Source organism: Podarcis liolepis (assembly GCF_965112155.1).
Source record: "Podarcis liolepis genome assembly, chromosome: 2".
Taxonomy (NCBI): domain Eukaryota; kingdom Metazoa; phylum Chordata; class Lepidosauria; order Squamata; family Lacertidae; genus Podarcis; species Podarcis liolepis.
Genome location: NC_139555.1, coordinates 77,882,539 through 77,908,843, shown reverse-complemented (window position 1 = coordinate 77,908,843; position 26,305 = coordinate 77,882,539). Strand labels below are relative to the sequence as shown.

At 41.8% G+C, this 26,305-nt stretch overlaps 1 protein-coding gene and 1 long non-coding RNA gene across 2 annotated transcripts in view; one reads left to right on the top strand and one right to left on the bottom strand.

The window, feature by feature from the left end:
- TAMM41 (TAM41 mitochondrial translocator assembly and maintenance homolog) overlaps window positions 1–26,305 on the top strand; it is a 111,304-nt gene that overhangs the window by 40,762 nt on the left and 44,237 nt on the right. The window contains exon 2 of the mRNA XM_083489038.1: window positions 6,716–6,913. The gene's annotated coding sequence lies outside the window, so the exon portion shown is untranslated. The remainder of the gene's footprint in view (window positions 1–6,715; window positions 6,914–26,305) is intronic.
- LOC310700125 overlaps window positions 1–26,305 on the bottom strand; it is a 73,036-nt gene that overhangs the window by 39,522 nt on the left and 7,209 nt on the right. The window lies entirely within an intron of this gene.

Genomic DNA, 26,305 nt, shown 5'->3' with positions numbered 1-26,305 from the left:
TGGCTTGGCTTCCTCGCTTATCCTCAGAAGCAGACAGCCACTGAAACATAGTATGCTCAGCCCTGCACTTGGCCTCCTTTGCCCCCTTAACATTGAGGGGGCTCGGCCCCCTGCCAGCCAATACTGAGGGGGCTGAAGATAGCTCCACCCCTAGGAGTTGACATGCCTGCATCCTAGTTTGCATCTAGGATAGGTTGAGAGTGCAAACTGCAGCATTGGGTGTGCATCCTTGTAAACCCAATCTCCAGTTTTATAGTCATGCGTTTATAGCTGTAATCATCTGCAACAAATAATAGAGTGGGAACGGATGGAGCACAAAGCTGCCACTCTCTGAATGACATCTCCCCTCTTTTGACTTGCACGGTTGGCTGAAATTAATTAATGTATGTTTCCAAGAAGAGTCAATTGGAGTCCATTGTATGCCGCAGAAGTAAATAAATTATTAAATCTTTTCCCATTTAAAAAACAACACCTGAGCCTCTACTTTCTGATGTTATCTTCGCAAGGAGGATTTTATATATATATTTTAAAAATACTAGTACAGTACTTCCTTTCTGTGGAATAAGCATATGAACTAGGTGGGTGTTGCTTTTTAATTAGTAAATAAAGGGATGAACATTCTGGAGGTGGCAGTTTGCATCCCATATGGCACAGAACACAAAGTGCAAAAAGAAAAGAAAAAGTGTTTTTCAAACATTCTTAAATTTTAAGTATGCCAGTGAAGTACAGAAAATACGTGTTTAATGAGATCAGATTATTTTGAGTGATTTCTTCTGTCAAAATACTTATATTAGAAATGGTGTGTGTCTTAACTTCTTGTCAGAGTGCTCTTGCTGTACCTATCAGTTTATTAAATTATTCATTTTTCATAACTTTAGCCCCCCCCCTTATCTTTCTTTAGGGTGCAATTGTCTGGGGATCCTATTAGCATCCTGTATGACTCACAGGCTCTTAGATGTATTTATGTGTCTGTTTCCCCAAGTATACATTGCATAATCATTTATTCTAGGGCAAATCTTAGCATATTCTTCAGAAGCCTGCTATGCCATGATTCACCCTTGCTCTTATACTGCATAGCTGGAGATAGACAAGTCTTCCATGTTTTCCTGGGTTCTTAGACTTCTGAACAGAAACGATGTATGTAGCCTTTGCTGTAAAGTTAGTGTGGCAAAACTACAGAGAAATAATTATGAGAAGCTACATAACTTTCTGTTTGGCTGCAAGTAGAGGCAAAACAACAACACCACAAACTGGCTTAAAAATATAAAACCAAATTTACTAGAATAATACTGTAACTGGAATAGAGATAGACTTGTAACCATTGAAGCAACAAACATACTAAGTTGCCATGTGCAAAACAAAGCCTGGAGATGCTGTAAACATGGAGTGGATAAATGTACAACTGTATTTTAACAAGTTGTATCAGGCCTCCAAGCTGTTCCTTTATAAATAAGTACTGGTAAGTTGTTTATCAGCTGCATAAGACTGCTTCTTACAGGGATGCGGGTGGTGCTGTGGTCTACAGAGTTTAGGGGTTGCCAATCAAAGGGTGAGCAGTTCGAATCCCTGCAACGGAGTGAGCTCCCATTGCTCAGTCCCTGCTCCTGCCAACCTAGCAGTTTGAAAGCATGTCAAAGTGCAAGTAGATAAATAGGTACCGCTCCGGTGGGAAGGTAAACAGCATTTCCGTGCGCTGCTGTGGTTCACCAAAAGTGGCTTAGTTATGCTGGCCGACTCCCTCGGCCAATGAAGCGAGTCATCCGCAACTGGACCTAACAGTCAGGGGTCACTTTACCTTTAAGACTGCTTCTTATGAGATTGCTTTGTCTCAGAAAATAAAACATAGGCCTTGTATTTCAAATATGAAGTGCATGTTTGTTGTTGTTGTTGCTGCTGCAGTTTTAAAGCTCATTTCTACCAGCCTTTTGGAAACATTTGAGTAAACTAGACCTGCAGAACATGTGACATGGCATGCTGAATTTACCAGCTATACATTGCAGCCTACCAGGACCATTGCTTAACAGTCACCTCATTTCTGCAGTGTTGTCAGGCACATTGGACTGACCTGCTGTATGTTAAATGTGGTTCTTCGGCTCTTGTGATGCTCTGCTGGATTATGGGGGGGGGGCTGCTAGATTGTATATGATTGTGTTTATATTTTTTATTGCACTTCTCCTGCCCCTCTCATGACAGTAGTGAGGAAGGATTTTTCCACCCTGGGACTTAACTGTGGCATCCTGTTCCAAATGGGTGGCTTTAAGGAGAGCCTACCAAATTTGTCACAGCAGACCTCCAACAAGACAATCATCTCCTCCATTTGTTCAGGTCCTACCACCTCCTTTACCACATGAAAGAGTTCTGCTGGGTGGCTACTTAAGGTTACAATGGTGGCAAAGCCTTCTTCTCTGTCACATGGCACATCTCTGTGCCCATACCTGTGTTCAGTAAGATTGATTCTCGGATTTTCACCACCTGAATTCTAGCCACTGTCCCTCTTGCTTCATAGCCTTTATCCAAAGCCTTGTGTTCCTCCATGCTAGTACAACAGACCATACCCTCTTCAAGTCACATGTAGTGTAAGTCTGTCCTAGCTCAGGAGGAAACAGGAAGTCTTCTCCTGAGTGCTACAAAACATCCCCTAACATGTCCACTGTAGGAATGTTGTACCTGACTGCGGTTTTACATCCCACATAGGTTTATTTCTCTACTGTGCCACTTCCATCCTGCCCATGATCCCTCCCACCCCCGTTTAAACCATTCTGTTGACTTGCCTTCACCAGCAGAATGGCTACACTGGTCACCATCTTGTATTGTCATATTTTATGGCTCTTCAGTGGATCCCGGGTAAAGGATTGTTCTTTTAAACATGTCTGGGCAAGATACATTGATTGTTCAGATTTCTGCTGTGGATGTAAGTTGTTTGTGGAAAATTTTGGCTCAGCTACTCTCCATAGCTCTGCATTGCTTATCCATGATGATTGCTGCAAAACCACAGATAATTGCAGGACTTTCCTGGGCATGGATTAACATTCTGTGGATAAATAGCAGTAGAAGTAAGAATAATATAGCTGTATGGAAATAAAAGCAGTGGCTCAATAAGAAAGAGATGCAAGCACCTAATAATGTCATATCTGCTTTCATAGGCAAATGAAAAATGGTTTGTAATATAACTTTCATACCTGGGAAAGTGGGCAAACTATCCTTCATGAAATATGTAATTACTTAATTTTCCCCAGGAGTTCAATAGCATTTCCAACAATAAAATACTTTATAGGGCAAGAGAGAGGGCACTTTTACATGCCCAGTGGAATGATCTACAAATCCCTAAGAGTATAATTCTTGCAGTTCAGCTGATCGTAACAGATGCAAGTGGCTGCTTCTGCATACCTTGAAACTAGGTAGGTGAAACACCACGGACCAAGACCTTGATTTCAAATCAAACTACAGAGCAAAATATATAGTCAGGCATTATTGGTTAATGAGTTTGCACTGGTGACATTTTATTACATAGAGCTTTACGTATTCCCCCCTCCAGTTTTTGCCATCTTAAAATCTGGAATTTAACAACACAAAGGGAGGAATTAAAAATAGTGCTAAGCAGATTGCTCCTCCAGCTCAAACATTTCTGCCCTCTCCTCCCTGATGTTTATGGGAATCCAGGTATATGAGCCCAATAGCACTTGCTCACCCCTTCATGTTCTCCAGTAACTCAGATTCAGAGCCCAGATTGCCTCCAATACTGGAGATAGCACATGTTCATAATGTCTAGTAGCCATTGATACTTACTGTTCCTTAATTTGTCCAATACTCTTCTGAAGCCATCTAAGGGCTCATCCAGACTTCCTCTGGAACCACACTTTTTTCTGTTCCTGCACTTTCCCTGCAAAAACACACTTACACTCTTCACTGCTGAATCAGATCAAAAAGCAATCTGTGGGAAACCTTAATTGCCATTTGTTCTGATTCAGCTTTGTTTAGTGGGTTTTCGCGGAGAAAGTGCTGGGGCAAAAAAGAGGGAGGGGCTCAGACATGGTGCTTTAAATTGCGGACCAGTGCCTAGAAAGTGTGGGGCAAAAGGTAAATGTGGGTGAGCCCTAGATTGGTGTTCGTTGCTGCTTCTTATGGGAGTGAACACCATAGTTTACCTATGTAGTATATGAAGAAGTGCTCTTTTTTTCCTGTCTGTCCTGAAAGTTCCCATATTCAGCTTCTTTAGGTGGTATGTTTAGGATTATAATTCATTTTATGTTGCAGTTTTCTTTATTTAACTAATCACTGTTATGAGATCCAGAAAAGCTTGCTCTCATCCAGGAGGACAACGTGGAAACAAAAGCAGTGCAATTTGTTTTTCTAGTAACATTATGAAAGCTATTATCTTCCCAAACCAATTTGTGCAAGTAAAATATGTAACTGTGCATGTATCTTCTTACTTTGCATAAGTCATTCAACTTCCAAGATACACAGCTCATTTGTGTGACTTCAGGGGCTCCAAAATTAAGAATGCATGTCCAGCGTGCATAGGATTGAAGGCAGGTCAGTCTTTCAAAGCAAAGCAAGTACAGAAAAATCACAGTCAGTGTAATTCCAAAGTAAGAAATCTATGAATTTAAGATTTTCTAGGTTATCATCATACCCACCTGGAAAATGAGCTTTGCTTATATGAAAGTGTTAATATAGGTGCATACGAAGCTGCATTATATTGAGCCAGGCCACTGACCCATCTGGTTCAGTGCTTCCTGTGCTGATTGGCACTGGATCTTTGGCAGGGTCGTTCATCATAGCCCTACCTGGAGATGCCAAGTGATTAAATCTGGGACCTTCTGAATGCAAAGCAGAGCTACTGAGCTATGGCCTTTCCTCAAGGCTTCACAATTTGCAACAACTTTCAGGATTAATAATGGGTCACTCCTCTCTTTACCTTAACATGGCAGAAAATGGAAAACCCTTCCAAGTAATCATTCATACCAGTCAGCATATATTTGGCTCCCTGGATGGGATGGTGTTGGCTTGGATTACTGTATTCTTTGCATCTCCCACCCTTTTCTAGTAAATTGGGTGGCCATGACAGAGAGCAGGTAGCAGGTTATACATATGTTCATCTTCTTCCATTTTCTCAGAAACTCCATTTAATTGCCATTCCTATTTCTTTGCAAATGTTTCCCCGTTTACGTATTTCCCTTTCAGATGCTCATTCAGAATTTAAAATCTTCAGGCGCTTAGTTACAGTAATCATTGTTTCTCCTGAACGGCAGCTCTGTCATTAACTTTATAGCTTATGAAACTGAATTTCTGAGAAGAAATATTTGTAGTCTTGTTGCTGGCATCAGTCCGTCTCAAGAGACAATGGAGTGTTACTCCAGGGGTGAAGTCAAACCACTGTGTTAGTAGCACCGAAGTGACTTCCCTGAAGCGTAAACCTGGACAGTGTGTATGAAGGTCCTGGACTGCCCTGACAACAAGGCCGCCCCCTCTCCACCTCACTGATGTGGTCCCAAGGAAAGCAGAGCAATACATTTGACACCAGCTTGGCTGCAGGCGTTGCTGGAAGAAGGTGTACAAGGCGCCATCCTACCCTAAGGGACTTCACTCCGGATTTGTTTTGAGTTTACTGCATAGCCTTTTTTTCCTCCCAAGATATCCTGCAAGGCAGCTGAGGTTTAGGATCAGAATTTTCCTTCTCCTAGACAGGCTACCTTCCCAGGTTGATGAGTTCCATCTGCCCCTCACAGTCTACAGCATGTGCAGAAACCACCTTCTTGACCGTCAGACCCACTATTGGTTTCATCTGCTTAATCTGCCAGATCCTGTCTTCACATGCAGGGGGGAGTTCCTAATTCACTCAGGGTTTGAGACCTGCTGCCTGGTTTAGCTGGTTTAGTTAGCCAGTCAAAACTGTTCCTGGGATGTGACTGCTGTAGCATGCTGACGGCTTCTAGTAGCCACAGATGAGAGCTGAGTGCAGGGTGGGATAAAAGCTGGACAAACTACTCTAGAAGGAACACTGTGTCACCCACCAAAAGTACTACTCTCCATTTGTAGTCTAAGCTTATGAAATATATACAGAAATATTGCATATCTGCTTTACTTACTTACTTTGTGCATTGAACAGTGCTTAAAAAATCCCCGATAATGTCACTTTTATATAAAAATATACTTGTGATTGTATATCTTTTATCTCATTCTGTTTACTGGAAAGTCCCTAAATGATTCTAAATGTCCATTTTCCCTATTTACTTTGCCCCAGAGCATTTTCCGGCTGCGGTGTTCTCAAGAAAACAATATCCAAAGTAAAACTGATTACTCTGGGAATGCATTGTGAAAACCACTTTTTAGTGCAGCAGACATCAAGTAGGAACATTTAAATGCCCATTGAGTATCAACCGAACAAGGCACATAAAGATCAAAACAGGAAAGTGTGCACATGGCACACTAAAATGATTTATGAGTATACATTTTCATTACATGGGCACAAAAGCATTGTGAACCGTGGAGATCAGGAAACATCAAACACCCTCTAGGCATAAGCATATTCACATCAAATTAAATCAGGTTTCCCCCCCTGCTGCAATAATAATAATCTTATTTTCTTGAATCAATTTTTCTTGAAGCAATATTCGACATATAATCTATAATTATATATTACGCCTAAACTCTGAAATGTTATTAAAATCCCAGGTTTCCAGTGCAAGAAATCAAATTGTTTTGTTTTTTCCAGGCTTCTTGCCTAGTGGCAATGCGGCTGCTGCCTTGCTTTGAAATATTGATATCAGCACAGGTTTGCTGGCTTTAAATATTGAAGAGTGCTATTAAGGCCATGGAAGAACAAGTGCAAGACCTAATCAGTGGGAAGAAGTTCTGAAGAGCTGCCAGCAGCTAGAACCAAGAGGGGGAACCTCTTCATCACTTTGATGAAGTAAGTAGGAGTATTCATTTTCAAGAACTACAAAAGCAGGGCTATGACTTCCTAGTATATATTTTACCCTGCCACCTGGCTGATACATGCTGGATTATAAGCAAAACACATCAAACCAACCCCAGGCATGTTGGTTAAGCTACAATGCTACAGTCAGGAGCTGAAAGAATATGAAAAATTTGGATTGCTTTTATACAATTTTTCAGCATATTCCTTTGTGCCCTCTCTCTTTCTCTTTGCAATACAGTGTATACAAGTATCTTTGCAATACAGTGGTACCTTGGTTGAAGAACACCTTAGTTTATGAACAACTTGGATTAAGAACGCTGCAAACCTGGAAGTAGGTGTTTTGGTTTGTGAACTTTGCCTTGGAAGCAGAACATGTTTCGCTTCCTAGTGAGTGTGTTCCGTTTGTAAACTGAGTCGCCCGCTGCTATGGGAAAGCACACTTGGTTTAAGAACGCTTTGGTTTAAGAACAGACTTCTGGAACGGATTAAGTTCGTAAACCAAGGTACCACTGTACTTGCTTCTGCATCTCTCTCCACCACCCCCTTTCCCCTTTTAATATGTGTAACTAATTCGTATACTCCAACTGCTGCTATTTATCAACTATTATTTGGTCTCTATCCCTGGTCAAAGTCAGTTCTGTGTTTTGTTCTTTAGCAAACTGTGAAGGATATTCTTATAAGCATAAGAATTATTGTTTTTCTTTCTTACTATTGGGTTGTTATTGGGAGGTTTTAATTTTTATTATGTATTTTGTGATTTTATATTGTGCTTTTATATTGTAACTGCCCTGGGACCTGCAGATATAGAACGGTATACAAATAAATAAAATAATAATGATGATGATGATGATGATGCTTGTACACATATCTTCAAATTTCAGCCTCCTTCCCTGGGTCTCTAAAAAGTACATTTTTGATCAAGTGTGTGTGTATATGCTTCTTGACTCCGGTGTACATACGGGGGCAGTAGATTTCCTATCCCTACCCTAACTTCTTATCAGGGGTTAATGTCACTGCAAGGCCAAGGGAAGAGGCCTTATTACCACCACCATGTACATACTGACTATAATGCTACAACTTTTCAATCACAACTAATCATATCTTGTAAGAACTTCCACAAAATTGTCAACAGTAGACCCCAAAGGTTTGTGTTCCAAAGTGAGTTCCCAAAGATAAATTGTCAGTGTCTATGTAAATCAGGTTGCAGAGGAGAGTTCTTCTTTTCATTGTTGCATCCCATAATACATGATCAATTGTTTTTCTTAATCAGACTTTAAAAGGTGGAGTCAACACTTTTGACAATGAATAAATTGCTCTGCAGAGGATAGCCCCCTGTCAAAATCCCAAACACACCAAATTGCTTCATCTGTCCCTGCCGAAGATCCCAAAGTCTTGCACAGTTGGACAAGGGGATCTGTTCCCTCACTATCTTCACTATTCACTTAGAAGCGTCCGCTTAACTCAACACATTTACTTTCAGCATGGATCAAGGCAATGCAACCCTACAAAACTGGACCCCAAAACACATCAGTTGTAGTTCTGATTTCAAGACCCATATCTCATTTACCAAATAATGCTTACATCCCACACCTCTACTCTTCCCTATCTTTTTCTCAGCATGTTTGAGTGTGTGATCCTGTGTATTCATTTGGGAGTAAGCGGTGCTGGAGCCAAAGGAACTTGTAACAAATATACATTTAGGATTGTACTGCATATTGCCGTTTTTCTATAAATATTATCCTCGTGAGATTAAAATCTTCAGTTACACAACCTGCTTAAACTCTTTCTTTTTTTTAAAGAACACTCTTTATGATCCATTTAGTGCTGTAACAGCTTCTAGCTTCTGATGCTTTGGGCTGCTGGATATGGTTTTTATTGTAATGCTGCTGTTTTGCTTTGCTTTTATGTATTTTTATTGCTTTTTGTTGCTTTATTGTATATTGTTTTACTGTTGTATTTTTTAATTTCCTTGCAAGGTGCCATCGGGGTTCTTCCAGACCAAAAGTATAAGATATAAATACAGTAAGTAGGTAAATAACAAGAGTAAGCATATAAATGCATCAGACGTCAGTGCAACACAAGCTATTAAAGAGTGCTCAAATGCTCCATACAAAAATAGAAAAGTTACAGATAGGTAGCCGTGTTGGTCTGCCATAGTCAAAATAAAAAAATTCCTTCCAGTAGCACCTTAAAGACCAACTAAGTTAGTTCTTGGTATGAGCTTTCGTGTGCATGCACACTTCTTCAGATACACTTCAGCACTTTAAGGTGCTACTGGAAGGAATTTTTTTATTTTAAAAATAGAAAAGTTACTGTTGCAATGCATAACAAGCAGGAGGGGACTAGGATAGTAATATCTCAGGGGACTGCTGCAGGAGACTGTGCTGGAACCACCAACGGATAAACTTTTCCACCTTCCTTGACCCACCCGACTGCCTGGCATCCTTATCAGGAGAAGCTGCCAAATTATTTTCTCTTTTTCCCGCTGGCATCTTTGTGGGAGCTGCCTTTTGTCATTCTGGCAGGAATATTACTGCATTTGGCTAGAAAAAGATTTTTTTTTATATAACTTTGGTTTGCTTGAATTTTTTTGAGCTTGATTTTTTTTATTTTATTTTTTGTATCTCTATGTTATTTTTTGTGAGCTGCTTTGGAGGCCAAAAGATTGAATATAAATAAACAGGAGCAATCACTATAAGAGGTAAATTCCTTTTGCACTCTATCTGTTTCAGAGACATTTATTCTGTGAAGAAGTAGGATGGGGTTTTTTAAAAGAATTTTGAATATGTCCTTAAATACAAAATTAGATATAACACTATTAGCAAAAAATATTTTATGGTTTGTCTTTATGGTAGATTTTTTCTGTCAGAAGCAATTCTAATTGTCAAACCACATAAATAATGGAACATGAAGAAGAGAAACAACATGAACATTTCTAGTTGTTGAAATGATGTTGGAATTGACCATGTTTTTCCCCCCCAAAATAAAGAAATAAGCACATGGCGCAGCCAAGCTGAGTTGCTTGAGCACCATGCCCCATAAAAATGAATAAATGTCCAAGGGTTATATACTTTAAAGATCCATTCTCAAGTCCATGACTCAAATTTGCATACTCACACATACATACAGCACTGGACAAATTTAGGTGATGATTTGCGAAGTCTTGGGGTGTGATTAACCACAGGTTTTCTTCTCCTATTACTGCAGCCATTCCCATCTCCCCATAAATCCAGTTAATTGGACTCTTGAAAAGCTCTGAGAAATGATTGTGTGCCAGCTTCCTGGGCCATTTCCCCATTCCAGAGGGAAGTCAGCCAGAAATTCAACAGAACCATTAACAATGATAACCCCCATAGAGCCATCAGGAATCCATCCTAATAGGCCCCAAATGAGCAACTCTTTGCTTCTAGATTGTCCCAAGAGGACATGATAACGCAACACGTAGAAGAACTTCAGTGACCTTTTGTTCCAAGCCTTAGAGATGACAATGCTGTGATGTTTTGTGATAGCTAAACTAACTCTCTGCTTAAGTCTTAGACCACTACACTTGCTCTTTATGTACTACAGGTTTCTCTTTTTTAAAAAAAGCTAAGTCCACCCCCCACCCCCATTGCCGTGGATTAATAGTTGCAATTTAGATCTACTTACTGTAGACATTTCCAGAAATTTTAAGAGTTGCTATAGGAACAGAAGTATCACTTAAACAGCCAAGTTGAGTAAACTGTTAAAAAAAAACACCAACCAACCAGAATAGCATTATTGAACAGATAGCTATGCTTCAATCTCACTCTGAGGATAGTGTGTTTAAGACTGAGAGGCCCATATAGCGTTTGACAGCTCTGTGGCTAAGTCTGTTCAGGCATCTCTCCACTGCCTGAAGGAAGGGGAAACAGAACCAGCATATGAATAGCACTTCTATATATAAAATTCTGTTGGGAAAAGAAGTGCAGATGGATGAAAGGGGACCTTTTGAAATCAATAAAGCCACAACTGCAAACACACTGATGCAAATCTTTTAAGGGATCCAAATTAAGGCAGCAGTAGCCCTTTCTGAAATATAGTATTGACATTTTCAAAATGGATGGAGCTCTCTTGAAGATTGGGGTTGCATATAAACAGCCACCTTTTTTTCTGTAGTACAAAAGAAGAATCTGAATGTTTCTGTCTACAGTGAGCTTTGTGGTTCAGTTTTGCATCCAAAATGGTGTGCTGGTGGACGTTTAGTTTTATATTTGCAGAACCTTTTAGAAACATCATTTTAAGCAAGAGAGTACAGTTCAGCTGCCACGCCTGTTTTGTATTCTGCTCTACATCCAAGTTTTATCACAAGCATTTTGGATTGCAGACTGCCTCACTTTCCTCCAGCTTCTCTTATTCCTCCAGCCCAGAGGAAAAACCTCAACATAATTACATGCTACAAAGCTAGAAAATCATTTATGCTGGAGGACCTTGCCCAAGCCTATCAACAACTGCCAGTCGATGATGCCACTGCTGAAGCCCAGACGATCGTCACCCACCGGGGGGCATTCCGTTGCCGCCGGTTGCAGTTCGGGGTGAGTGTGGCTCCTGGCATCTTCCAAAGCCTTATGGAGCGTCTCCTGCAAGGGCTTCCGGGCGTGGTACCATATTTTGATGACGTCTTGGTGTCTGCAGACTCACACCAGCAGCTGTTCGAGCGCCTCCGTGCCGTGCTGACCAGGTTCCAGGAGGCCGGGCTCAAGGTAAAGAGGGAGAAGTGCCAGATCGCCGTTCCACAGGTAGAGTTCCTGGGCTATCTTATCGATGCCTCCGGTCTTCATCCAACCACATCCAAGATCCGCGCTATCCAGCAGGCCCCCACCCCAAAGAACAAAACGGAGTTGCAGGCATTCCTGGGGCTGCTGAACTTTTATAACATGTTCCTGCCCCACAAAGCCACAGTGGCTGAGCCTCTTCACCGACTCCTTAGCACTAAGACGCCTTGGGCCTGGGGTCATCGGGAGACGGCGGCCTTCAACGCGGTCAAGGCTCTCCTTTCTTCAGACAGTGTGCTGGTACAGTACAGTGAATCCAGGCCGCTGGTCCTTGCCTGCGACGCCTCACCTTTTGGCATCGGTGCTGTCCTTAGTCACTGTTTTCCAGATGGAAGAGAAGCACCGCTCGCCTACTTTTCCAGGACACTATCTCCGACGGAACGGAATTACAGCCAGCTCGACAAGGAGGCATTGGCACTGGTGGCTGGAGTGAAGAGGTTCCATGAATACCTCTATGGCAGGACTTTTGACCTCATCACTGACCACAAGCCACTCCTGGGCCTCCTCGCCGGTGATCGTCCAACTCCACTGGTCCTCTCACCACGCATGCTGCGATGGACTGCTTTCCTGGCTGCCTACCACTACCGGCTCATCCATCGCCCGGGGAAATCGATGGGCCATGCCGACGCCCTCAGCCGTTGCCCTCTTCCAGCATTTGTGGAAGACCCGGCTCCAGCTTCATCGCTCCTTCTGATTGAGGATCTTCCGGCAGCGCCTGTATCGGCTGCCACTGTGGCCTCCGCATCTGCCCAGGATCGCACCATCAGCCGGGTGCTCAACTGGGTGTGGAGGGGGTGGCCACAAGGGCCTTTTGCATCGGAGTTCCAGCCCTTCGCAACCAGACAACATGAACTCTCAGCTCATCGTGGCTGCCTGCTGTGGGGAGACCGCGTCGTGATTCCCCAGGGACTCCGTCAGCGCGTCCTGGAGGCTCTGCACGTTGGCCACCCGGGAATTGTCAAAATGAAGGCGTTGGCTCGGTGTTACGTCTGGTGGCCTAATATGGACGATGCCATCACTGCCTGGGTGTCCGCCTGTCAAGCGTGCCAGGAGTCGAGGCCTGCACCACCGGCAGCTAAGGGACACACCTGGGAGACGCCAAAGACACCCTGGTCGAGGGTGCACATCGATCTGGCTGGCCCCTTTCACGGCCGGACCTTTATGGTAGTGGTGGACGCCTATTCCAAATGGCTGGAGGTCGCCCTGATGCCCTCCACCACTACCGAAGCTGTCATCCGGGTGCTGCGAGGCCTGTTTGCAACGCATGGGTGTCCTGATGTCCTTGTCTCTGACAACGGACCGCAGTTCACGTCAGGCACGTTTGAGCGGTATCTTTTGGGACTGGGCATCCGCCATGCCCTAACGGCACCCTTTCATCCATCCAGCAACGGGCAAGCGGAAAGAATGGTGCGCTCGACAAAAGAGGCACTGGCGTGCCTGGACCGGGGAGACTGGCATGAGCGGGTCGCCGAATACTTGTTCGTGCAACACATCACCCCTCATGCGGCCACAGGGAGGAGTCCTGCTGAACTGCTTATGGGCCGCTGCCTCAGGTCACCGCTCGACCGGCTACACCCAGACTTTGCTGTGGCTGAACCCCCAGGCTGTGCCAACGCACCACGGTCATTTGTCCCAGGAAACCAGGTCTTTGCCCGGAACTATGTGGGGGACATCCCTTGGGTGCCAGCCACAGTAGTGGGAGTCACTGGACCTCGCTCGTACCAGGTGGCACTCGAAGACGGACGCTTGTGGCGACGGCACATAGACCAGCTTAGGCGCAGGGTTGGGGACTTGGACACTACCGAGGTGCCCCCAACTGCGCTTGCGGCTCCAGAAGAGACACGTACAGATGGCGAGGCCCCACCTACACCTCCCTCGCAAACTGCCAGCGTGGAGCCGAACCAAGCCGTTTCAGAACAGACTCAGACCACTCCACTTGCGGAGGCTCCACCCACAGCAGTGGATCCAGGGGAGTTGGTTCCAACGCCACCTAGGGTCGCACCACAGCCTCAGCGAGAACTGTGTGGCCCTCCGGACTTGGCTACCAGTCCCCGGCGGTCTGGCAGAGTTTCCAAGCGCCCAACTTATTTAAAGGACTATGTTGTTGGACAGGTATCACTGTTGGTCTAAGTATGGGAAATGTAACCGATATGCTTTTGTGCTTAATTGAACCATTACACGTAGTGCTGTATATAAGGAAACCATTACGATTGTAACTAACGCCTTATCTCGGTGGGGAGGGGTGTTATGTAGTGTAGTTTCACCCTGGGCCAACAGGGGGATACTGTATATAGTTTTCACTCAGGTCTGTAGATAGTTTTCACTCAGGTCCGCGGCAGTTATTTTAGGCGGGAACTCTGGGCTGTTGTGGTTACAATGTTGACAGCCGGCTGCCTATAAATACAGGCCGGCTGAGCTGTTCGCAGTCAGTTTTATTCCAGCTTACCATAATAAAGAGCTACTTGAAGAAATCGCTGTGCTGGCTGCTATGTCAACCCACTACTTAACAGATGGAGCTCTCTTGAAGATTGGGGTTGCATATAAACAGCCACCTTTTTTTTCTGTAGTACAAAAGAAGAATCTGAATGTTTCTGTCTACAGTGAGCTTTGTGGTTCAGTTTTGCATCCAAAATGGTGTGCTGGTGGACGTTTAGTTTTATATTTGCAGAACCTTTTAGAAACATCATTTTAAGCAAGAGAGTACAGTTCAGCTGCCACGCCTGTTTTGTATTCTGCTCTACATCCAAGTTTTATCACAAGCATTTTGGATTGCAGACTGCCTCACTTTCCTCCAGCTTCTCTTATTCCTCCAGCCCAGAGGAAAAACCTCAACATAATTACATGCTACAAAGCTAGAAAATCATTTATGCTGGAGGATTTCTTTTTTAAATGAAAGACTCACCCTAAATACAAAATTAGACATTACCTGACAACTGAGCTTTGTTCTTCAGCACATAGAGAGTGCTGTGGTAAATTTCCATTTGTTATTGCCCAGATTATTGTTTGGATTTGCTTTCTAATAACTTGGCTATTGTTAGTTCTTTATTTTCAGGAAACTAGTAAACAATTAAGAAGCCCCCCCACCTACAAATCTATAGGCACAATCCACATACTGGAGGTTTAGATATGATTCTGGGTGCAATCCTGTTCACATTTACACAGGAGCAAGTCCTGTTGTGCATTCTGGGACTTCCTCTGAAGTTCTGACTAAAACAGGTTTGGACTGTGCTGTCAGAATATTACAAGGATGAGGTAAAGTCATAGAACAATGATGGAAGTAAATCATGAAAGGAACAAACATTGCTGCAGGCATTGTGGGATGTTCTGGGTTGTTGTTTTTTTAACAATTTCTGGAAATAAATCATTCTGTTGCTTTTGTGTTGAAAAAAATATTGGGCACAAAATACTGTGACAGAGTTGTGGTCATTACAAAACAAACAAACAACCATCACCACCACCACCACCACCCAAGCCTGTTATTGTAATTAGAGAGCACATATTAAAAGCCAATATAAGGTCTGGTGCTGTTCACCATGATTTCGTTCTCCCATAAAAGCTTAATTGGCATCATTTGGGAGCAAGACAAAAGTCTCTACTGTGTGTTTTCATAATGTACCTATTTATTTGTCCTCTTTGTAATAGCTGACAGCTTTTTTTAAAAAGTATTCTCAAATTAAATGTTCAAATCTTATTAATTTAGACTGTTGCAGGGGGGAAGTTAATTAGGAGTGAACAAATCAAAGTGAAGCTTTTTTATCTCTCAATAAAGCAGGGACATAATACAGCAAGCATTTAGACTGTAAAATTTAAGAAACTAAGGCAATGACACAGGCAGCAGAAGACACTCTAATTTTTGGGCCCCACCACTGTTTTTGTGGGTTTTTAAAGCATGATGAAATCCTAAGAACTCTGATCCCAATGATGGTGGGATAAATCAATGAATAAATTCACCACGAGCAACAATGGCTTGTCACATAGCTTTCAGTTGTAAACAGAGCTATAATCTGCCTTACAAACATCTGATCTAAGTAAATCACATTTTATTTTTACAATACCCTTTATTGCTAGGCCTGATTGCTTTCAGACAGAGAGGAAAGCATGGCTTTTAAACTAGACACTGACATTATATAACAATGGTAATAAACCTATGTTTTTTTATTTACAGGAATAAGTCCCATTTGAATCAATGGAAGTTACGTTTGAGTAAACATGAATAACATTGTGCTATGAATTTGTAAAACCCAGATTATGCTAGAGAAAGAATAACGGTTGCATGACCTGCTTGTCAGAAGTAGTTAATGCAAAATAAACATGGGTCTTGAATATGTATTCCTATCCAAGCTTTCAACTACAGATAGGTAGCCGTGTTGGTCTGCCATAGTCAAAATAAAAAATTCCTTCCAGTAGCACCTTAAAGACCAACTAAATCTTCTTATCTGAAGAAGTGTGCATGCACACGAAAGCTCATACCAAGAACTAACTTAGTTGGTCTTTAATGTGCTACTGGAAGGAATTTTTTATTTAAGCTTTCAACTGTACGTGCAATGTCAAGGGCAAAAAACACAGGACTTAGCAGCTGTTTAAAAGAAACACTGCCTAGCATTGGTTAAGCTTGCCTAGGCCATGGGCAGTGTTAAAGATGACTGACTCTGGAAAGGTGTCTATGTAAGGTGGAACTGGAGCTAATTCAAATGGTCTGAATCCTTTTCCAACTTGTTCTATGGTGAGTGACATATTCATTCTATAAAATAGTGAAAAGGAAACTGAAGACCTTTTTGTATTTCATTCTAATGTGACATCTTAATGCAACTGAGAACAGATGCTTCTGAAAAGGAACCAAATGTGCCCAGTGTAGCCCAGGCTTCTTCTCACTGTTCTGCCAAAGTGCCACAACAGTGACTTGGAGAAACTTCCTCCAGGGAAATTAAGGAGTAGCTTGTTCTCATCCTCAATCACTTGTTCTTCTGAGATTTCAGAGGTGCAGTAGAACAGAAAAGGGAGGAGTGCAGATCTGGGAGCAGAAGTGGTGAAGCCATCTGCCACTGATAGAGCAACTAACTGATGGGCTTTCCTTACTCTGGAAAGTGAATGAGGTGATAATGGTGCTTTTAATTTTTGCTATTTGTTGTGAAATATTTGCATCTTTGTACTCTAAGGGCAGATTCACACCATGCATTTAAATGGCTTTCCCCAAAGTATCATGGGAAGGTTACACAAATAGATTGTTAAAATCAGCTATATACTCTCTAAGCAGCCAAAATTACAACAGGAGGAGCTTTGGTCTCAAAGGAAGGTGGTACCTAGTAGCTGGACTGGGTTGTGGGGGAATTCGGCTTGAGTGGAGTTTTATTGAATTTGGCCTGAAGTATAAGCCTCTTAGAAGACAAGACCTTAGAAACTGCTATCAAGCATGTCTAAGATCTTAATATGAATATCAGCATTCCCATCTTAATGTATAAAATATTCCTTTAATAAACAACCTTAGTTCATAGTTCATTATGCTTGCTGTCAGTGCCCATCTAGTGCCTAACTATCATACCAAGCTACTAGGAAGTTTCTAGAACATTGTCAGGAAATGGGCAGCTGCAGGAAAAGGGTCACATGAAGAAACTCTTGAGTTACTCTGGCTGGGAATTCTAGGTATAGAAATTAATGAAGTTCAAAGATCTAGACTCGTGTTTATAAGAACTGGGGCTGAGAAACCATTTCCCTATACCACCTTAGTCTATGATTATATTTTCTTATTGAATAGTCAAGGCAGGGGTGAAACTAGGCTTTATTTCACCCAGGTCAAAGACCCAGTTTGGCACACATCCCATGCACATTTGTGTGTGTGTGTGTGCACGTGCACACACACACACACACACACACACACATGCTGGGAGCCTCAATGGCGCCCCTCTGGAGGCTTCACCTGGGGCAACCCCCCCCCCCCGTTAATCCCCCCCATCATAGCAGGGGACAAAGGGGAACACCAACAGTCCAGTCATTACTAGCAGATGGAAGACCTGGGGGAGAACTTTCAAAAAGCACACCTACTTTTTCTAAATGTTTGCTGAGAAAACTCATAAACAATGATTGAACTCATTATTTCTGAAGCAAGCTAAAGAGAATTCATTGGCTGCTGATATAATCCCACTCTGGCTGAGATCTAGTAATCTAGAGTTCACAAGTGGCCTATTACTCCTAACTAGCACAAACTTGAGATAATTTGTTTTTCACACTAATTGTGGTAATGAATTGACAGTAAAACCATTTATAGCCCCTGGCAAAGGCCATAAGCCAGTCACTGTGGGGCTAGTTTATCTTATGTTCCTTTCTGTCACAAAGCATAAAATAAGTTTTGCCAGGAAATAAAAGATCTTGGATACCCATAAGAACAACAAAAAGGGGTGAGGGGTGGGGGAAACCAGCCGCATGACCTCAGCTCCATCTAATGGAATTTTATTGTGAGGCTTGTTAAACTTTTCCAAGCAGAAATACTGACAAAACAAAAGCTTCTACAGCCACCTACACAAATCTCTTTGCTTTTGAAAAAGAACACTTCTCCAATCATCTTTGCTCAAGAAAAAAAGAAAAAGAAATTATTCTTACAAGTTCTATAAGTTCTCAAGCCAAACGTCCCCCACCACACTGTTTTCTAAGTGACTGGGACTTCCATGCTTAAACAACTGGATCTGTTGCCATCACTGTTTAGTTTTGCTCTCAGACTCAGAACTAGAATTGACAACAAGTTTGATCAATGTATCAAGATTCACGGTTCATCAAAGCACTCTTATTGTGGATGGAAGTAGTTTTATATTTGCTGGTGAGAGTCTGCTCTGGTATAAAACTGGACCCCTCTCATGTGAGAGTAGTATTATTAGACAGTCTAGTGCAGGGGTGAGCAAACTTTTTCAGCAGGGGGCCGGTCCACTGTCCCTCAGACCTTGTGGGGGGCTGGACTATATATATTTTTTGGGGGGGATGAACGAATTCCTATGCCCCACAAATAACCCAGAGATGCATTTTAAATAAAAGCACACATTCTACTCATGTAAAAACACGCTGTGAAGGTAAGCTTTGCTTCTGCACATGACTGTGGCATGATGGGAAGCTTTGCTTCTAAGCTTTGCTTCTGCACATGATGCTACACAAACTGTTCTAATACTAAGACAGTCCCTCATCATCCCAGAATGTTCAATTCATATTGAGTTCATGAAAACATTAAACTCTGACCTGTTCTTAATGCATAGTTGACCACATCTATCGGAATATAATTGTTTAAGCTTTGCTATATCAATCACTAGTTATAATTTAATTAGGAGGTTTTCATGCCTGTCTAGTTCTGTGCTTCCTTTCCCAGCCTTTAATCTATTGGTGATTAATGCCTATATGTAACCTTTACTTTGTACTTGTGTTAACCAATCAGCAATGAGCACATACGTGGCAATTGCTGTAATATTCAATAAAAGGGACTCCTCGAGACTTGCTCGAGAGATGCCTCCCACATGACACTTGCTACTCGTCTGTCAGTTATTTCAACCCAACACGCTGATTCCCAGACCATCTGCGGGCCGGATTTAGAAAGCGATTGGGCCGGATCAGGCCCCCAGGCCTTAGTTTGCCTACCCATGGTCTAGTGGGTGTGAGACATGAGCCCAATAGTGCTTCAGAGGCTGGGATAGTATTTTATACATGTAGGCATTCACTGAACCTATTTCTGAGTTAATGTTGGTAGGGCTGCATTGGAAATTATTTAGCCATTTGGGAATGTGAGGTTATATAATCATATTTGTACTCCAATGTCGTGTTTACTGGATTTATCTTCCTCATTCTTTACAAGATGATGGAAGCTACTAACCCTGTAACCTGAGCTGCATTTGGAATTAACTGAGTTTTAAATCATGGGCAAAGCAAATAAGATAATGAAAATAAGAGTGAAAAAGATAAGCAGAATGAGGAGTCAGTCTTGCTGAAGCCACAGGTACTGTAATTGCTCACACAAATCTCTCACTGACATAGCCTCTCCAACTTCTAGTGACTTCATAAATTGTTTATAATTGTAGCAAGGTCAGAAGAACCTCTCTTACCAGTGACTTGACTCTACAGATGTCTGGTAATGGAGTCCCTGTATTAATGGATGTTTTGCTGAAATGATGGACAAAATGTCTTGAAAGGCTAGAACTCCTATGCTTATTTTTCAAATACACAACTGGGAAAGAACTCCAAACTTAATCTCAGGAAAGTGAGATGATGCACTGTTAAAACTGCTGAGCATTATCAGCTCAAATAAGTAAGCCAGCTAAATCAGAGCTCTTGGATTTGAGGCAGTGAGCTGTCCCATGTGCTCCTGTAGCTGCATGTTTCAGGTATTTTTCTGTGGAATTCTAGCCCTGCTGCCTCTTCCTTTTCAATTTAAGCGTAATTATTGTTGTTGAAAGACTTGAGTTAGGATCATGATCTTTGGACTGGTGGTAGACAATAATATTGTTAACATTGCGGCAAGTAGTCCTCAAGCTGATGGTCTTGTGACGTTACATTACTGCTTTTTGCCGCAAATCAGACTTTACTTTCCAGTGGGTTTATTGCTATTCTAAATATAGGGACAAAGGGTTGTAGCCAACAAAGTCATCCCATTAGCACAAGGACTTCTACTTGCCCTGTGCAACCCACCCACCCCCCAATGTGCTCTGGAGGGTTGAAGAACGCCCAGAACAAATTGTGGGAGAGGAGCACATGGAGAAAGGAGTGCAGAAGGAGAAGTCTCATGGCACAGGTAGAAGTCATTGCACGAACAGAATGACTTCACTGGATACAGCCCTAGTAGTCTAAGATGTCATCCCCCCCTACAAAATTTGCTTTCCAATCTTCGTATTTATTTTCCTTGTCCTAGATCCAAAGCACTGTGTGTCCATGTGCCCAAGAGTGGTATGAAATTAAAGCAGCACAACAGATCTCTTTTGAAACTGAGGGAGTTTCATAATCAGTTTTGTAATATAGCATGGGGTGTCTGTTATTCAAAGACCAAGATAGAATTAACTGAGCATTCTCTGGTCACCGGCAGGACACTGCCTAACACCATTCTTTAGATCTTATTCCTTTAAATAGTCTAAATTTTCTGTAAAATTGTCATCCATTTTCTATAACTCAATTAGCCCTAAATTACTGAACAATTTGTAACCCAATCCTAAACTATGTGAAGCTCAGAATATGATCCTAGCGGTAACAGGAAGAAACTAACCCAATCTGAGTTTTCCATAAAATAGGGGTCTAATAGAAGGAGATTCAGCTTTAATTCCTCCTTTGGTTCCTAAGATGCAGCCAATTAACCCAGTGAATGGTAAACAAATCAAAGTTTGAAATGAGTTTAGAGGCTGTTGTACATATAAAGAGCCGCAGGGGAGTGTTTCAAACTGGCTAGAAAATTATGCTTCTAATCCAAATAATCAATGTTGCAAATAAAATAATGCCTGCTAAAAACAACTTCAGTTCAAGATCACTGCAGCACCAGATGGCACTACCAGATCACTATATGTTCATTTGGGAGGCAATCATAGTTAACTGGAAAAACAAAATAAAGCACAAATAAAGCTTTTTGTGGCCATAGAGATCAGAGGCAAATGGCATGATGGGGGAGGTGCTCACTTGGTTGAATTGTAGAGTTGGAAGGGACCACAAGAGCCATCTTGACAAATCCCCTGCAATGCAAGAATCTTTTGCCCAGCATGGGGCTCAAACTCATGACCCAGAGATTAAGAGTTGCTGCTGCTTACTAGCAAGGAGTGGGGGAGGCAATAGGGAGGTTGGTGTGATGAAAATGGACTGGCGAAGCTGGAGCCCCTCTCAGTTTCTTTCCTGGGAAGCAGCAGTGACTCAGCTTTCAGAAGGCCAGGGGAGTGCCATCAAGCTGTCCACTTCGGGTTACATTTTCATATCTCATTGTGTTGGGAGGGTTGTGTGCCCACATTTATTCTAGGGCAGTGATCCCCAAATACCTCCTCTCTCCCCCCCCCACTACCGCCCAGAAATTGCCAAGGGCCTTGGTGAATCACTCCGTCATTTTTCTGCCTGCTGGAGAAATTGTATTGTGCTGTGCCAGATACTCTGTGATTTATAAATATTGTTATTATTCCTGCTTTTATTTCTTACATATTGTATTCTATTGCATGACAAATGGTATTCCATAGAAATTCAAATATTTTGAATATATAGCAGTAACAAGTAAGAATGGGAAGCCTGAAGTCCATGTGTCCTAATAATTGACCACCAACAAGCTGTCCCTTCAGAAGTCTCAGACAATTCCATTTTCTTATTCTCCTGACCTAGGTTCACTGTGCAGTATCAAATCAAGAAGAAGGCTTGCCATAAAAATGCAAAATGAGCTCATTAGCTGGTTTTCAGCCGCAGTTTTTCACTCTTAACTAGATGCTAGAAAGACAGTTATCCATTACAGTCCTGAAAGATGCTCAAGTTGGCTGATAAATTTATCATGCAGTTCAATACTGAAGCTTCCTAACATTAAAAACTATTAGGGTCTTCATTGGATGGTTACATAATAAGGCTCTCAAAAGCAAAACAACAACTTATATGATATGCTGCTGAAAACATTTGGTTTGTATCTTCTTTTTAAAGAGAGATTTACTAAATGCTGTGATAAAAGAACAAATATGCTGCCTACCAGAATAGACCTACCACAGTGATGAGTGGCAGGCCTGTGCAATTACGCAAATTGCCTACAATACTCAGAGCTTTAGGCCAATGTAATTATCATCTTTCCTAAAAAACCCCACAAAAAAACAAAATTCCCATCAAGACTTAAATATATTTTTGTCTTGCCAAAGTTATAGTGACTGTACATATCATTTTCTGTAACTGTGCAACTCTCTATGTGTCTTCTCAAATGTAAATCACATAGCATTTGGTGGCATTACTCCCAAGAAACTTGGTACAGAATTGCAGCCTGTGAGCCACATAAACATTGAAAGCATGCAATTGCAGAAACTACAACTGCCTTCCAGCATCCTAAATCCATGAGGTCAAAAGATCACATCTCCATATGCCTGAGATCTCTTGATCACACGGGTGCATCCTTGAACTGTAGTTTAACCCCTCATGGAGTTACAATTCCAGTAAAATTTCAGATAAGGATCTTTAACAGGAAACCAGAAGGCTGGGTAGAAAAGGCTGTGGGCAGCTTTAAAAATTATAATAGTGAGCTTGTGCTGGACATCAATGAGATGGTGAGCCAGTTTTGGGAACTGAATTATGAAGCAGGTTAATGATTTTCATAGTGGAATTTTGGATCAAGGTGAGTAGGCTGAGCAAAGCAAGGTCAGAGAGGATAACATTATAGAGGTTATGGAGGGAGAAAGGCAGAGCATGAACTAGAATTTTAGGGATGGGACAGAAGTGAATGGGCAGGATTTTACCATTTTGTGCAGAGAGAATCAATTTGAAGCAGGCGTAGATAAGCTGCTTAACAAAGAATAGGGAGCTTTTCATGGGGAACAACAATAACAAAAAATATAAGCACTGGAGAGAGAGAGACAAAGGGAAATTAATCTGTGAAGAAGCAGTGGGAGTAAGAAGTTAAGGGAAGATAAAGGCTGTAGGGGCAGCACAATGCTTAATTTACAACAAAACCCCCAAAAACTGAGAAAATGTCATGAAATAAGGTTTCCAGAGCATGGTGCCATATTTTATCGTGGAAAGGTTTTGTCTGGTTTTCTGGGCTATATATTGGGCACATGAGTTGCCATATTGCATATAATTAACTTTCAATTGTCTAATAATATATAACAAATCTCTTCCTAGTCACAATTCTTAAAAAGTGACCAAGAGACAACCATTTTTTGCACACCTTGAAGTAAGGATTGTATGTTCACTCTCATTTTTTTAAAAAACAACAACACATTACTATCAGTAGAGAGTGAGGTCAGTGTTTTTCAACCTTTTCTGGGCAAAGGCACACTTGTTTCATGAAAAAAATCACGAGGCACACCACCATTAGAAAATGTTAAAAAATTTAACTCTGTGCCTATATTGACTATATATAAAGTAATTCTCTTGAATAGGAATCAAATAAACACAAAGAAAGTATTTTATAATTACTTTATTATGAAATAGTAAACAGAAATATGAAAAATTATAAAATACTTTATTCAACCTGGGCCTGTTTGGCTGAACACAAAGCTGATATTCTGGCTGGAATTGAAGAAAGACACACACGTAGCTCTTCGTCAACAGCTCTCAGTCTCTCTCTGTATTTAGTTTTTATAGCAATCATGCTTGAAAAGCTCATCTCACACAGATATGTAGTGGAAAATGGGAGCAATGTTAAAATAGCTTTGTTTGCCAGAAGGGGGAACTCCTTGGCAGTATCCAACCAAAAACTGTCCAAAGGTAGATCAGCAAATCTTAGCTTGAAACCACGATTTTGTCTCAGTTCAGTTAGTTCCTCCTGCTCCTGTAAAGTCATGTCCTTTCCACCAACTGATGCTGAGCTATAAGGGTCCCTAACCCAGTCAAGGCATTCAGTGGAGACTGAAGAGAAATAAAATGACAACTTCTCCGGTCCTCCTGGTGACTCGAGTCGTGACGTCTTCTCCTCTCCGCTGCTGCGCACACTGTGCTCGGGCGGGAAGGTAGTCGGAAGACGATGTCCTACTGTGATAGGTCCAGGCTGGAGTCTGGACCAATCACAGCCCGGACATCAGAAAAGTAGAGGGTGTCCCCCTGAGGAGCGCAAATCGGCGCCCCTGCTGGCCGAGGGTGGGGTCAAAAACCCCACCCCCCCATACCCAGGACACAGTCCGGCGCCCGCCTAGTGGGCGAAAATTTATTTATTTTTTAAATCTTTCGAATTTTTCAATTTTTCCCACGGCACACCAGGCAACATCTTGCGGCACACTAGTGTGCCATGGAACAGTGGTTGAAAAACATTGAGTGAGGTAACTGGAATCGGTAAGACCAATGTTAACTATCAGCTATGTGGCCTGTCAGATAGTATCAGTTAGAAATGCAAAAGGATCAAACTTTGTGTCCAGTCTTGATCACAGATGATACCAAAGGCAGCAAGTATAGGGAGAGGAATGAGCTGACTTAGGTGAGTCATAGAGATAAATAGGTCAGAGACCGTAATCACATCCATCTGATGAGTTATGTGGCATCAGAATAATTTCTACTTACCATTTTAAATGGTTCTTCTTTAAACATATTTTTTTTCTGGAGCCATGACATTATAAAAAATGTAATCAATCTGCAACTACCTTGCAAGAGAAACCGAGGAAGCAGATGCATTACTGCTGTAGCCAAGCTATAAATTGGGTTGTTATGCCCCATGACTTTCTGTAGTTTGCTTAAGTACATTGGTCTGAAGTGCAGAATTGCAAAATATTCCACAAATGTATTTTTCCTTTCCCCCTCACTTTGCAATGATGGACTTTATATTGTGCTCCTCCTTCTGTGTTACTTTCTGGTTTAGCTATGCACAACAATGATTTGGAAATTCGGAGCACCAGGCTCTTAAATAAGGTATGTATAATGTTTGCTTCTGATTTGATAAATGATTTAAAGCAGCAACTCCACAACAACTTGGAGTGCGTTTCTCAGATTAGTATAGAGTTAGTAACGCAATGAGTTTCCACAGCTCTGCTTCATTAAAATGAGATACAAAAAGCATAGCATGTACTTATAGTCAAAATTTGAATGGATTAATAGCTCAACAAGTGTTGTGAGACAAAACAAAATCTTCTATCGGAGAGACAGTTTGATTCGGGGTAAAAGAAAAAATAATTAGGAGCAAAGTCTCCTAGGCTTCTTTTCATTAAAATGTTAGACATGTACTCTTTTGTCATGTTCCAGATTTACAAAGCATGGTTATTTTCAGGGTCTGTGCACACATACTCCAGACCTCCCCCTTTGCCTAAAGCAGAAACAAAACAATGTAGAACTTGAAAATTCATTTTCTTTTACTTTCCAACAGATACATTGATTCAGTAAAGGGTATATAGTAATTAACCCTAGCTTTTGTTTTGTAGGATCATGAAAGCAATAACATCCAAATCTAATAACACCCAAAGATTGGCAAACCTTGTTGGATAGTGGATTTTCAATATTAGTCTGTGCATTAAAAGAAACTGCAAAACTAAAGTGATAGGATTGTGTTGTTGTTGTTGTTGTTGTTGTTGTTGTTGTTGTTGTTGTTTATACTCCACCCATCTAGCTAGGTTTCCCCAGCCACATTAGGCAGAGTGAGGTAACTGTCTCAGGTGGCAAATGGTGGAGGACGGGGCAGTCACAGTAGCCCCCCAGTTGTTTGCCAATACTGAAATAAGATATAAATTGTCACTCTAGGTATGTGGAAAGGGTGTGTGTGTGGCATACCACTCTTCACCCCAAGGAACAAACTATCTTGGTCCAGCTGTGAGTGTAAAAAGCTTTTAAATGTACCGTAAACTAGTGGTTTTGCACAAAAAGCTATCCAGAAATGTCTACAAGTACATCCATGAATCAAGGCAAGACAGCTGGGAGACAGCATCGAGGTCATAGATTTGCTACAGGCTATTGTGTTGTTGTTTAGGCCAAAGCAAGTGGCAGCCTGAGGACA